Source organism: Cnephaeus nilssonii (assembly GCF_951640355.1).
Source record: "Cnephaeus nilssonii genome assembly, chromosome: 10".
NCBI classification, from domain to species: Eukaryota; Metazoa; Chordata; class Mammalia; order Chiroptera; family Vespertilionidae; genus Cnephaeus; species Cnephaeus nilssonii.
Genome location: NC_137081.1, coordinates 4,875,156 through 4,888,606, shown reverse-complemented (window position 1 = coordinate 4,888,606; position 13,451 = coordinate 4,875,156).

Here is a 13,451-nt window from a genome sequence, read left to right as displayed (position 1 = left end):
TGCAGGCAAATGCGTATTGAAATCACCCTTTAAAATTATTAATTATCTTGACAGAAAAAAATGTTTTCCCTAGAGGGTATTTGGTAATGAAATTAAAGTGAATTTAAAATTTAAATTATTTTTTCCTCACTACATTTAGCAGGAATATTATCCAGAGTCAGAGACAAGCAGATTTTTTCCCCCCTCTGCTGGGAGGAAGCAACCTTGATCCAGAGTGAAATCATCAGAATAAAAGTTTGCAATCACAAGGACTTCACAGCGATAGTCCATAAAATTTAGGACACACGCAAGCCACACATGTACGGTGACAGCATGATTTCAAATGAAGCATCGATTGAAAATAGTCATATAAGCAAGATATATTGGAGTTACATTGTTTAAGCCTTTACTTTGTTTACCCTAAAGCATTTCTATAATTACACATTTAAAAGCAATGAATACAATATAATGATGTAAACCTAAACATTGATTATATTGATTTAAATTTTTGAACAAATTTAAGTACCTTTTAGAGCATAAAATCAAACTGAAATGAAGTTTCTACTGAAACTTATTTATTTAGTTCAAATAAGCATTGATGAGTGCCCTATATTTGTTGCGAGGTAGAATATATAGTAGAGACTATCTAAAATATGTATTTACTCTTTATTCTTGCACCTCAGCCATTAAAGGACTTTTTAAATTAAGGAAATCAAACCTACTACCTCTTCACAGTTGCAGAGAGAGTCAAGTCCTTGAGGGAGGGATGATGACTGTCGAGCCTTGGCGTGTGCGGGAACAAACAGTGCTAGATGACATGTCGAAAGCAACAAATGCAAAAACCTTTTCTTATTACATCATTGCAGACAATCATAACTATAAAAAATACTACAAAATTTTGTTTCTAAATTTTAACACTTACAGTCTTACATGATAATCAGTAATAATAAATACAAATGACAGTGGTGACCAACTAGTCCATTCACAGTGAATTAGGTTGGTTAATTCTATTTTAAAATTATTTTATTAACTCTTTGGAGAAGTTATGAATGCTTTGAGTAGTATAATACCATTCATCTAAAGATGAATAATCTAAGGAAGTTTTAGAGAAAGATAGAATGTTGAAGGTGCCTCAGTGCCCAGGTTTATTACCTCAGCACACACAGGTCCTTTATAAACCATAGCTGCCTACAATGGCCACCTGCAAGTCTTCACATAAAGGTTTCTCCACCAGAACATTCTCTGTCTTTTTACCTAGCAGGCCATAAATGCTAGAATTTACCAGCCTGGTAACAGCACTCAAACAATAATGAAGAGACTTTCACGCCTCTCAACATCTCTGAGAAAAGATCACCACTTCGTCCCAGAGGTCCCCACTGGGATTGAGCTCCAATCCCTCTAAACACTAACAATCCTTATGACACTTGTCCTACTCTCCCCCCTACAGTAGCTCCCTGATTGTCTCTCAAAGAAACTGCTTGCATTGAAATTCAGTCTTAGTCGCCTTCCAGGGCAGAGCCAACTTAGAAAATGGGTTTGTGATGTTGATAGTTTCATAATAAATTCTGCTCCCAAAGAAACAAATACATTAGCTTATTTTTTAAAATTTAAGAACATGCCCAGCCGGTGTTGCTCAGTGGTTGAGCATCGACCCATGTACCAGGAGGTCACAGGTCCAATTCCAGGTTAAGGCACATGCCTGGGCTGCAGCTCGATCCCCCGTGGGGGGCTTGCAGGAGGCAGCCGATCCGTGATGTTTCTCCCATGGGTGTTTCTATGACCTATCCTTTTCCCTTCCTCTCTCTGAAATCAATAAGAACATATTTTTAAAACATTAAAAATTTGAGATCATATAAAACTCACCAAAAATTTTTTGCCCTATTTTCCTTTATGAAAACAAAAGAAAACATAATATTTTCTTCTTTTGTTCTACATAGTAGCTTTTAAATCTTTGCTTTTGATATGTACTTTCTCAAGCCTCATTGAATACACAGTAACTAGAGGCCACATTTCAAAGGTCATGATATTCAAGCCTGGGCAAAAGAACATGACATTGAATAGAGGTTGCATAACCCATTAGCAGCAGGGTTGATAGAAAGAAAGGAAAAGGAACATTAAAGCAGCAGATTAAATCACTTTCAGGCAGAACGACCTTGGCTGAGTGGACCACACTACTGTCCCAGACTTTAACACATTTGAATGACCAATCGCTAGGGCCTGCTGCCCCGTATGCCAGACTGGGGACACCTGTGGAGATACTCAATACCATAAAGGTATGGACGTTATGGGATCCAGTCATTTCCCCATTGATCTCAACATCGATCCAGCCCCGCCCCCCACACACCTGAGGAAGGGGTTACCTACTGGAATTTGCAGGGCCATGTCCCGCCTGGATGGGTTAGTTACTTTACACCCCTGGGTGCAGGGGAGTTAACGACTCAGCCTCCACTGGAATCCCTTGTCCAGCTTCAAACTGGACGGGAACAGAACACACACCATTGAAAGAAGGAGGAGGAGCAAGTCCCTGTCTGGTGTATTTCTCTCTTGGTCCATCTCCTCCCATGTGATGGCACTGCCTTCCCCTGCCAGCCTGTGTCATGGGCACAACCAGGTTAAGCTCCTGAAGCTGCCAGCCTCCCTCTCCTCAGGGCCAGATGGGCATGATCAGGCTTCCACTGGTACAACATTTTTTTAAAAATATATATATTTTTAATTGATTTCAGAGAAGAAGGGAGAGCAAGAGAGAGATAGAAACATCAGTGATGAGAGAGAATCATTGATCGGCTGTCTCCTGCACGCCCCACACTGAGGATCGAGCCTGCAGCCCAGGCATGTGCCCTGACCAGGAATCGAACTGTAACCTCCTGGTTTGTAGGTCAACGCTCAACCACTGGGCCACGCTGGCTGGGCTGGTACAATCATTTGGATGCCATGTTGCCCCCTCCATTGGCCTGAAGGACATTACGGCGCACGAAAAAGCCCTTACTCAGTCCACCCACTAATCTTTCAGTGAGAGCCAGCAAAGCCTGTCTTTACTGAAATCTAAAATTCCTCGAATGAGAAAAGGTGTTCTCCACAACAGGATGGTTTTGCACATTATGACTGCCTCACACGGGGCATTATCCAACCATCATGTTGTTTGCTCACACCTGATGAGTCTGCTAATATGTCAATTTATTAAATCACATGAGGACATGAGTGAGCACCCTACAAGACACAACCCTCAGTGTAGGGATTCCCCCATTGTTGGATCATGGTGATATATGGTGGCAAAAAAAAAAAGTGTTACTTCTTGTGGGAATTATTATCTTAACTAGAAGCCTGGTGCACAAAATTCATACACTCAGGGAGGGTCCCTCAGCCAGGGTCCCTCAGCCTGCACCCTCTCGCAGTCTGGGAGACCTTAGGGGATGTCCGACTGCCAGCGTAGACCTGCTCCTCGCAGGGAACGGGCCTAAGCCAGCAGACGGACATCCTTAGCGCCGCTGCAGAGACAGGAGAGGCTCCCGCCAGCGCTGCTGCGCTCACCAGCCATGAGCCGGGCTTCTGGCTGAGCAGCGCTCCCCCTGTGAGAGCGCACTGACCACCAGGGGGCAGCTCCTGCATTGAGCATCTACCCCCTGGTAGTCAGTGCGTGTCATAGCAACTGGTTGTTCCGCCGTTTGGTCGATTTGCATATTACCCTTTTATTATATAGGCTCTTTGTTTTCTCTTGTATGGGCCTATATTGTTGCTGTGGTATCTGTCTCCAGTGCAGCCAGTCAACTTTATGCTCATGAAACCCCTTGCTGACTGCTCAGAGCACATTGCAGAGAAGGGGGAGTCTATACGGTTGTCAGAGAAGGCCACGAGGGGTGGAATATTGGAGGAGGTCATGGAGAGGCCCTGAGAGCAGGATGACCCATGAGCTAGACCCAAGTAATTGGAGGCTATGTCCTTCCCACCCTTCTCCTTAGAATGTAAGTTCTTCCCACTGTTTTCATGGAGTGGGAGGGTTCAAGATGCAGCCTTGAGAGAGCAGTGTGCTGTTGACACCATCTGGATAGTACATGTGACTGACCCCCATTAAGGCCTCCACATCAACTATTAAGATTTGGTGGGTGGATGCAGAATTCACTTGTCTTGCAGTGCCCAAGATAGGCCTCGGACATACTAGTAAGTTCTTTCTTACTAAGACTGCCACCTGCCAATCTGGCGTGGTCTGTCTTCTGTGGACAAGGACCCGTTGGCTAACCCACATATAGTGGTTGTAATATTTTAAAATACTTAATTCTTACAGCATTTTGAAACTATATCAAAAAGCAAAATGGTTGTTAAAAATCTAAGTACCTGGTTTTGCTCAGTGGGTAGCACGTCAGCCTGTGGACTGAAGGGTCCCGGGTTCTATTCCAGTCAAGGGCACATGCCCGGTTGCGGGCTTGATCCCCAGTAGGTGGCGTGCAGGAGACAGCCAATCAATGATTCGCTCTCATCATTGATATTTCTCTCTTTCTGGCTTCCTCTCTGAAATCAATAAAAATATTTTAAAAAATACAATATCCCATACATGGTTGATAATTTACAACAGTTTTGTGGGTTTGTTTGTTTGTGTTTTATTGAAAAACAAATCTCCAAAGACATTGAAAGGCATGTCACTGTGCCCAAGGGATGGGGGCTTTCCTTTTTGACTGTCATTAAATTGTAACAAGATATAAATAGTCTAGATGTCCTCATTCATTCTTATAAATTTGAACTGTGTGCTAAATGACCTGGAAAAAAAATGAGAAAGGTGATTGGCAAATATACAATGTTTGTTTGTGGGCATAAAAGACTACTTGGTTTAAGCTAAGTTAATTAATCCTCACCTAAAGCATACACAATGCCCGGGTACTTAATGTACTGGAAAAATGTACATAGCATTTTGACACCATCCTGTACTACGGACAAGTAACACTGTTCTCTGATGTTGTACTAATAAGTAACTAGACCGCTTCCAGCAGGGAGGGAGGATCATGCTTTCTAGCTTTATTTTCTAATGCAGAATAATTCCCTGTTAGAACAGGCTTCATGATTTGCATTTGCTATCATTCTTTCTGCTTTAATAGTCTATGATACAAGTCACGATTGGATTTGTATTTTAAAGCATCAGGATAATAACAAGAAGAATTACAAACAAATCATTAGAAACAAAATATTGACTTTATAGGCAGTAGCATTGCTATCAGTCTCACTTGGGAAATGCAATTATATAAGGTCTTCCCTTTATATTTTTATGGACTTGATAGAATTCTGATACTCTCCCTTCGCTCAGCAGACAGAACAACTAATTGCTTTGCATCAACTACCTTGGCTGAAGGGTGAAAAGCTAAAGCCCAATCTACCCAGTAATTGCTACATTTATAAAAAGACAGCATCAAAGCCTTGATGTGTTGGACTGTAGTCTCTTGGGAAGGTTCATGTCTAATTTTTATGCTGATATGGCTCATAATATAGTCCTCTGACTCTTCTATTTGCTCTTGCAATTTCAAGGCTTCTTATGCCATTGTGACTATTCCTCTGAACTAAGATTAGCTTAACTAAGCTTCCTTTGAAAACTTGCCTACCCATCAAATGTGTCAAGCCTAATGCATTCAGTAGCCAAAGAAAATCAATGAACAGCACACTTTTCTGCTTCCTGCAATGATCAATAGGATTCACATAATGGGTGGAAAATTTTTAATCGTGACAACTCAGAATCTTCTCAGCATAAATCTCCCTGCACTGCAACTTCTCCATTTCCTCTCTCTTGGATTTGCAGGCATTGAGTAATCTCCGTGTTCAAGATATATTATTCAAAGCAATGCAATTAGAGCTTCACACTTCGATGACAATGGGTTTAGATCCCAAAGGTCCATTTTCTAGATGTGTACTCCTCTATAGTTTACATTTGAAATTTACAAATTAAAGGCATTCTGTTAGAATGTGAAGGGTTTTTTAAATGCAATTTAATTCAAATATGTCTATTGTGGAAAGCAGACATTGCTTTGATTTCTTTCTAACCTAAAACCAAGTCATTTTTTTAACTAAAATTTAATTTTTATTTTTTATTTTTTAAGAACATGATGCTCAAGATGAGGAGTCAATGGAATCAGTTTTAATTCTCAACAGTGAGGTTTGGAGAAACATTGTAAAGAGAAATAAAGCTCTACAATACAAAATTTAAAGCATTTTATTTAGAATTTAGGTTTTTTGTCATGAATTTATTATTTGTACATTTATTAATTAGTTGATAAATTATGCAATTCCCCAAACAGCAATAAATTTTCTTCTATGTGCCATGTACTGTGTTAGCTGTATTAGGCATACAGAGATAAAATACATGCACTGTGTTTGCGGTGTTAGGCATATAGAGACAAAATACAGTCCTTGCTTTTGAGAAGTTAAAAATGCACTTATATATGTCAATTTCAATTTAGTGAGGCAATCTTAAGTGTGCATGTATGTACATTTACATATATATATATATATATATATATATATATATATATATATATAAAATATATACCAAAAAACAAGCAAAATAAAAACATGGTTTGAAAACTATTTGAAATCGTATTTGAAGAGCATTAAAGAATCCTAATGCTAAGTGGTACATTTACATATAAAAGTGACTTGCTGTGTGAATGGAAAGACAGGCTCATGGTTCACTCACTTTGCATGAAGCACTTGCACTGCATATGATACATTGCTCTGCTTTTTCTTTTCTTTGTTTCCTTAATCAATATTCTTCCGTAATTTTGCTGGATCATATAATAATCATTAACTTGTAATATATTCCATTTCTCTTCATTTTCCATTCTACTTTCCTCATGAGGAAAACAAGCATTTACAAATAGCTAAGCTTACTATTTCTCTCCTGAAAATATAATTTGTAAAACAGTTTATGCTCTTTTCTTATGTGTTAGAAATAACTATTCCTATTACTCTTCTTGTTAATAATATATCTTAATTATATAGTTATTTTCCTAGACCAGATTATATTAACATTATATTAATATCTAATACAATTGTACACTTGAGAACAATTATAGATGACATATATTATTCATTGTATAGGATGTTTTTTAAAAATCTATTTTTATTGATTTCAGAGAGAAGAAGGGAGAGGTAGAGAGGAATAGAAACACCAATGATGAGAATCTTTGATCGCTGCCTCCTGCACACCCCACACTGGGGATGGAGTTTGCAACCCAGGCATATGCCTTTGTCAGGGAATCAAATCATGACCACCTGGTTCATAGGTTGGAGCTCAACCACTGAGCAACACTGGCCAGGCTGTATAGATCTTTTAAATATAATATTTAACTTAGCCAAACATCCTTTAGAATACATTTGATACTAATGAATACCTTTAGTGTTTTAAATGTACTATATGTGTGATTTTATAAATATTTATAACTATGGAATACATATGCATTTATAAATTTTAAAAAAGTGGCAATATAATTGTTAACATTTAAAATTTCTAATGCTTTACTATTGATATTAAGATAGTACCCAATTTTTTAAATATTTGACACTTAAAATCCACTGCCAATATGTGTATTTTATTGAATGGCTGTTGCATAAATTCATGCTTTAAATTTCACCCTCATAGCAACCTATTGTCTTCCTTTGGATTATAAATATGATCACAGCAATAATTCTTTCTCTTGCCAAAATGTATGATCTAAGAGAGAACATTTAGTTTGAAATATTTGGTTAGTAGTTTCCTGTTATTATCAACATATAAAGAATGTACACGTGGTGTTACATATAAAGCTGTATCAATTCTGTCACTGAATAGTGTATTAATATTTCTTATATATTTTTTCTACTGTTATATAAATATATTGTTACAAATAGGACTCAAATGCCTAAGCTATGTGAATATCTTAAAGTCAAGTAACTTTTAAATAAGTTCACTAAATACTTCCATATAAGCAAAAAAAAAAAAAAAAGTTAAAACACTTCACACTGTTCTTTCACTCCAATATAGACTGAGCCGGGGACATTGATGAGGGGTGGATGGATATGCAGTAGTTTTTGTTTTTTTTAACTTTCTATGTGAGAAAGTAGGAACCAAAATGAGTGCCTTTCATCTGAATACATCAAGTTAATATGTGCCCCAATACAGGCCCTCCTGCCATCTGTCAGCTCGAGTTAGCTTCTGTCCCTGGTACTGAGCAGCCTTACCAGGCAGCGTTCATCAGAGCTGTCTGCTCACCTTCCTGAAGGATGGGAGTCCTACACAATGCCCTGAACACCACTCACCTGTTTCCAATCCGAGAGTATTGGAATGATGTGGAACCTTACTTTGAGGGTGAATTCTGAGTTTGACAAATTTATCATGATTAGCAAGGATTAAAATCATTCGCCTACCTTCCCACATAGCTTGCCATCCAGAATTTCAGTGTCTTATACCTTCCATGAATTATGAAACCATGGCCTTCCTCTATGGCCTTTTTACATAATGCCTCTAGCTCACTGGTTATTCAATTCCCTTCTGTTTATGTTCTCAGTATCCTGTGGGGACAGAAAGAGTTGTCAACCGATCCTGCTGAAAGGTCAGAGCATTAACAAAATACTCTACTCAATTTCCGAGAATATTTTAGGTACTAAATCCTACTGTTGCCAAATACCCAAATGTTAAAAAAATAATAAAAGTCGTTAATTCTTGTCCTAAAGATTCAAATGACAAATCGCCACTGGGTGTCTAATTCTTTTAAATCTGCAAATTTTCATGAAGCCACAAAAGTCCATTAGGAATACTCTTCCTTATTCATAGGTAGTCTCACTTCCGTTATACTCCTATAATCTCTTAATTGAATGAGGAATCATATTTAAAATTTCTTTTAATCTTATACTTTTCATCTGAGAAAATAATAAAATTGCTTAAAATGGCTTAACCTTCGTCAAATCTCTCTCATTTTAATAATTTTAATAACTTCATCTGCAAAATTAGCAATTTTAAGTAAGTTATCTCTAATAATGCCTTCTTAGCTCTGAAATTCTTAACTTTTTTTTTTTTTTTCTGAAGTAAACCTACTCTGTCCCTGAAATCAACTTGTGAGATAGGGAACAGGTATTTTTTTATCCTCTTGTTTTGATGACTGTATCTTTGCCCAAGTTACATATTTCCTGTCAAGAACCCCCCAGTCCTGGAGCCAACCCAGTGGACTGGGCAGCTGCTCTAGCCTCTACCCTCCCTTGGGAATAATCTGTGTTCTAGCGCCCAGGCCCAGTGCCCAGGTAGCACCCTACGTTTCATACTTGTCCTTGAAAACAGACTTCTGGTGCCTTCAAAAGAGTCATCCCTCCAATCTGACACATTAATACAGGAAATAGATAAATAATTGTAGGGTACACTACTTATATGCTAGTGATGTTGACTCACCAGCATTTTCAGTTCTTCAATAAAATAATCCCACCTTTATTTTCATCCATGTAAATGGCTTTACCGTTGTTGATTCCATGTCTTGGAAGAAGTATGACTCAAGGAAAGATACTTAATCTATCTGAGAAAATCTGGGAGAGTTTCTAAGTCTCGCCACGTGGGGCCTGTCATTATTTTCAGGGCTCCCAAAGGCAGTCTGGGGTTATGTCTGTCATAGATCAGTTGGCACCTGGGAATTATTTTTTGTGTCCTTTTCATTGTTGAAAGTGTCGGTGTTTAAAGGACAAATTAAATGTTTCTCTGCCCTTTATTCCAGTTGTACACAGCCCTGCTTAAAATTCCGGGAGCCATCACGGAAACGAAGATCGCAAAATTAATCTCTCAGGAATGTACATGTGCAAAGAGGCTTCTGTTTTTTTTTCAATTTGTCATCCAAATAGGTATAAAGTGTTTGTCATAATAATAACCTTTCTATTACACAGTTCACACCAGTACATACATGGTGTTGTGCTATTTGTCCTGATGGAAATGACAAACTTTTCATTGTAAATATCTGAAGTGCGGAAGGAAACAACCTTATGGAGGAGATGGATGGAGCAATCATAGAACAAGCACACAAACAAACGCATTTTCGTTGGTGATCAGGCGGGAAAGGGTGGCTGAGAGATTCTCTCTTATTTGTGTCTTATATCTGGAAATGAAGGAGGAAGATGCATGCACTTATTAACTATGGATATTAGTCGAGCAATTTACCTATTTCTTTAGAGAAGGTCACCTCTACCCATGCCCTGTACCTGCTATTTTACCTTGGCTCCCTGGCCCAAGAGCCACTGACCTTTTCTGTTGCCACAAAACAGGCGAGGAAAAAAATGTTAATACCTGTGGCTGCAATTGTATATCTATATATCTATATATATAAAAGGCTAAGCGACCGTCCAACCATCTGACCGGCAGTTATGACACGCACTGACCACCAGGGGCAGACACTTAACATGGGAGCTGTGGAGCTGCGGTGACTTGGCAGCTGTGGTTCTCGGGTGACGCACCTGGAACCAGAGAGGAGGGAGCCTGATTCTGGAGTGAGTCACTTGAGAACCGCCCTCTCCCACTCTGGGACACCTTTGGGGGATGTTGGAGAACCAGTTTCGGCCTGATCTCCGCAGGCCAGGCTGAGGGACTCTGCCTGCCGGAGGGACCCCACTCACTCCGCCTACGACCTTTTAGTGTGACAGGCTGGGGAGAGACTGTGGGAGGTTGGCTCCAGGGCATGTCCGCCCCACCGGCCACCTTCTAATAAATTTCCTTTCAATGTGCACGAATCCATGCACCGGGGCACTAGTATTATATATATAGTTGAAGAGGTAAGTTTGAGGTCACATAAATGAATTCAGATAGAAAAAAATTCTCTCTCTATGCAACTATCTTTTTAACAAAAATAATTTTCATGTCTGATGAGTTATGCGGGCTCACTGAAACTTATCTTCCCACAAGCATTTCAACATGCATTAATAGTTTCAATAGTAATAAAAGGATGTATATTTATCAGGTTGATCAATTTACTGACTGTTAATTCAATGATGAGCACTATTTCCTTCCTGGCAAAATTGTTTCCTGTGGTTGTCTAGTTTCCTAATGGCTCATCTTCTCCAACAGCCGCATTTTATTTTCAGACAACTAAACATCTTCATGCAGATATTTTATCGCAAGACAATTTAAAAAGGAATCCAGAGATCTCATTACTGTAAGTAGTCTTTGAATCTTTGGCAAGCATATATACCATAGTGTTTTTTAAAGTAGATATTGTCAATCTTAGAGCATATATTTATTCCAGTAAATTCTCAGTTAACTTACATGTGGTCTCTATGATTCTAGAAGAGAAAAACACAAAACAGCAGTTTGCAAACTACTGTGTGTAGACTTGACTTTTAAAGTCAAATGATGCCAATCAATGAACAAAGGAAAATAATTGAAATGTTAAATTCCTAGGAAAACAATAACATAAAACTCTTCATTTACAAAATGCCTTGAGGACAGCTCCCAGCTTAGAATGGAAATAGGAACAAAACTTGGAGCACACATTATAGGCCAGTTATTCTCCAATAGAACTGCATGCAGTTAGTACCACAGATAGCCCAGGGCGTGAGGTGCTGCGCACGTTTTCATGCCCACATATGTATCTCCTAACACTTCTGCTGTTGACATTCAGTTTAAGAATATGTGTCCCAGATTAAAAAGCGGAAGTTGTGTGGGTGCTGGAAAGAGGAAGGAAGAAAGGAAGGATAGCAAATGAGAGGAAAGCTCCAATTATATCCAATCTCTGCTTATTTCACCCGTTCTACAATCTGTCAACTTCCTTTGCTGAGAGCCGCCTGAATCTCAATGCCCTGATCCTTTTCACTCTTAATATTTTGATCCACTGAATGCTCACTGGAGTTTGCTTCTCCTTCCTCCTATTTGTCAGAACGAGACAGTTCGGGGTCCATTTGACTAACCCCTGGCCAGCATCTCTGCTCCGTGTGGTCCCCGTGTAGAGGCAGCGTGAGCCCGCTGGCCCAGCACCCTCAGTCTTGTCCTTGCCTCTCCAGGCCTTTGAGTGGACCACACCCACTCCTGATGTCCTTGATTAAACAGGAACAACATGTTATCTCATTAGCAACCATTCATTTGGTGTGAATAAGTTTTTCATTCAATCCTAAGAGAATGAGTCTCCTATCATGTATGCTTGGAGGAGTGAAAGCAGGGACTTTTTACAGGTAGAGATGACCTAAGGAAGCTAAAATTCAGCCTTTAACTTAAGGAACTCTAAAGAATGGATGAGAGCACCGAATGAGAATGTCTGACAAGAGAAAGAGAAGGTGGCAGTGATAACTTTCGCCTTCCTTCGTACAATCTCAGCCGTTATTAAATATCTTGACATTGTTTCCAGAAGGTTATATATAACTACTAGAGGCCCGGGGCATGGATTCGTGCATGGGTAGGGTCCCTTGGGGTGGCCTGCGGGGATCGGGCCAAAACCCACAGTCCAACGCCACCTGCAGCTCCTACCTGCCACTCCCGCTCATCCCTGCCTCACTGCACCTGCCACAGGCTCACCCCCAATTAGTCTCGATCAGGAGAGGCTCGAGCCACTGCAGCAGCACTGCCAGCTGTGAGCCCTGCATCTGGCTCCCTCCTGAGGGGAGTGGCCTGCAGGATCACGCCAAAACTGGCTCTCCAACATCCTCCGAAGGGTCCCAGATTGCGAGAGGGCGCAGGCCAGGCCGAGGGACCCCACCAGTGCACAATTGGGGCCGGGGAAGGACCATGGGAGGGCTCCAGGGTGTGTCCGGCCCATCTCCCTCAGTCCTGATCGGCCAGATCCCAGCAACAAGCTAACCTACCAGTCAGAGCATCTGCCCCCTGGTGTCATTGCACGTCATAGCAAGTGGTTGAGCGGCCTTAGCATATTATTAGCATATTACACTTTGATTGGTTGAACAGTTGACTGGTCACTGGATGACAGGACACTTAGCATATTAGGCTTTTATTATATAGGACTAGAGGCCCGGTGCACAAGATTTGTGCACTGGGGTGGGGCGGTCCCTCAGCCCGACCTGTGCCCTCTTGCAGTCTGGGACCCTTTGGGGGATGTCCACCAGCTGGCGTAAGCCCAATCTAGCAGTCAGACATTTGTCTCACAGTTCGGTGTTCTCACAGTCCGGAACATCCTTCCTCCTTACCACCCTCCGGCACCAGAGGCAGGAGAGGCTCCCGCCACCGCTGTGCTCACCAACCTTGAGCCCGGCTTCTGGCTGGGCAGCGCTCCCCCTGTGGGAGCACACTGACACCAGGGGGCAGTTCCTGCATTGAGCATCTGCCCCCTGGTGGTCAGTGCGCGTCATACTGACCAGTCATTCCGCCATTTGGTTGATTTGCATATTACTCTTTTATTATATAGGATGGCCATTTGAGGAAACACTTTTACCATATGTAACCTTGGAAATTTTTCAAAAATTAGGCATTAGTGGTAAGAATTTCTAAGTGACTTTGTAGACTTTGGTTTGTAGAATAATCAGGCATCATGTTTTTGTTTGTTTGT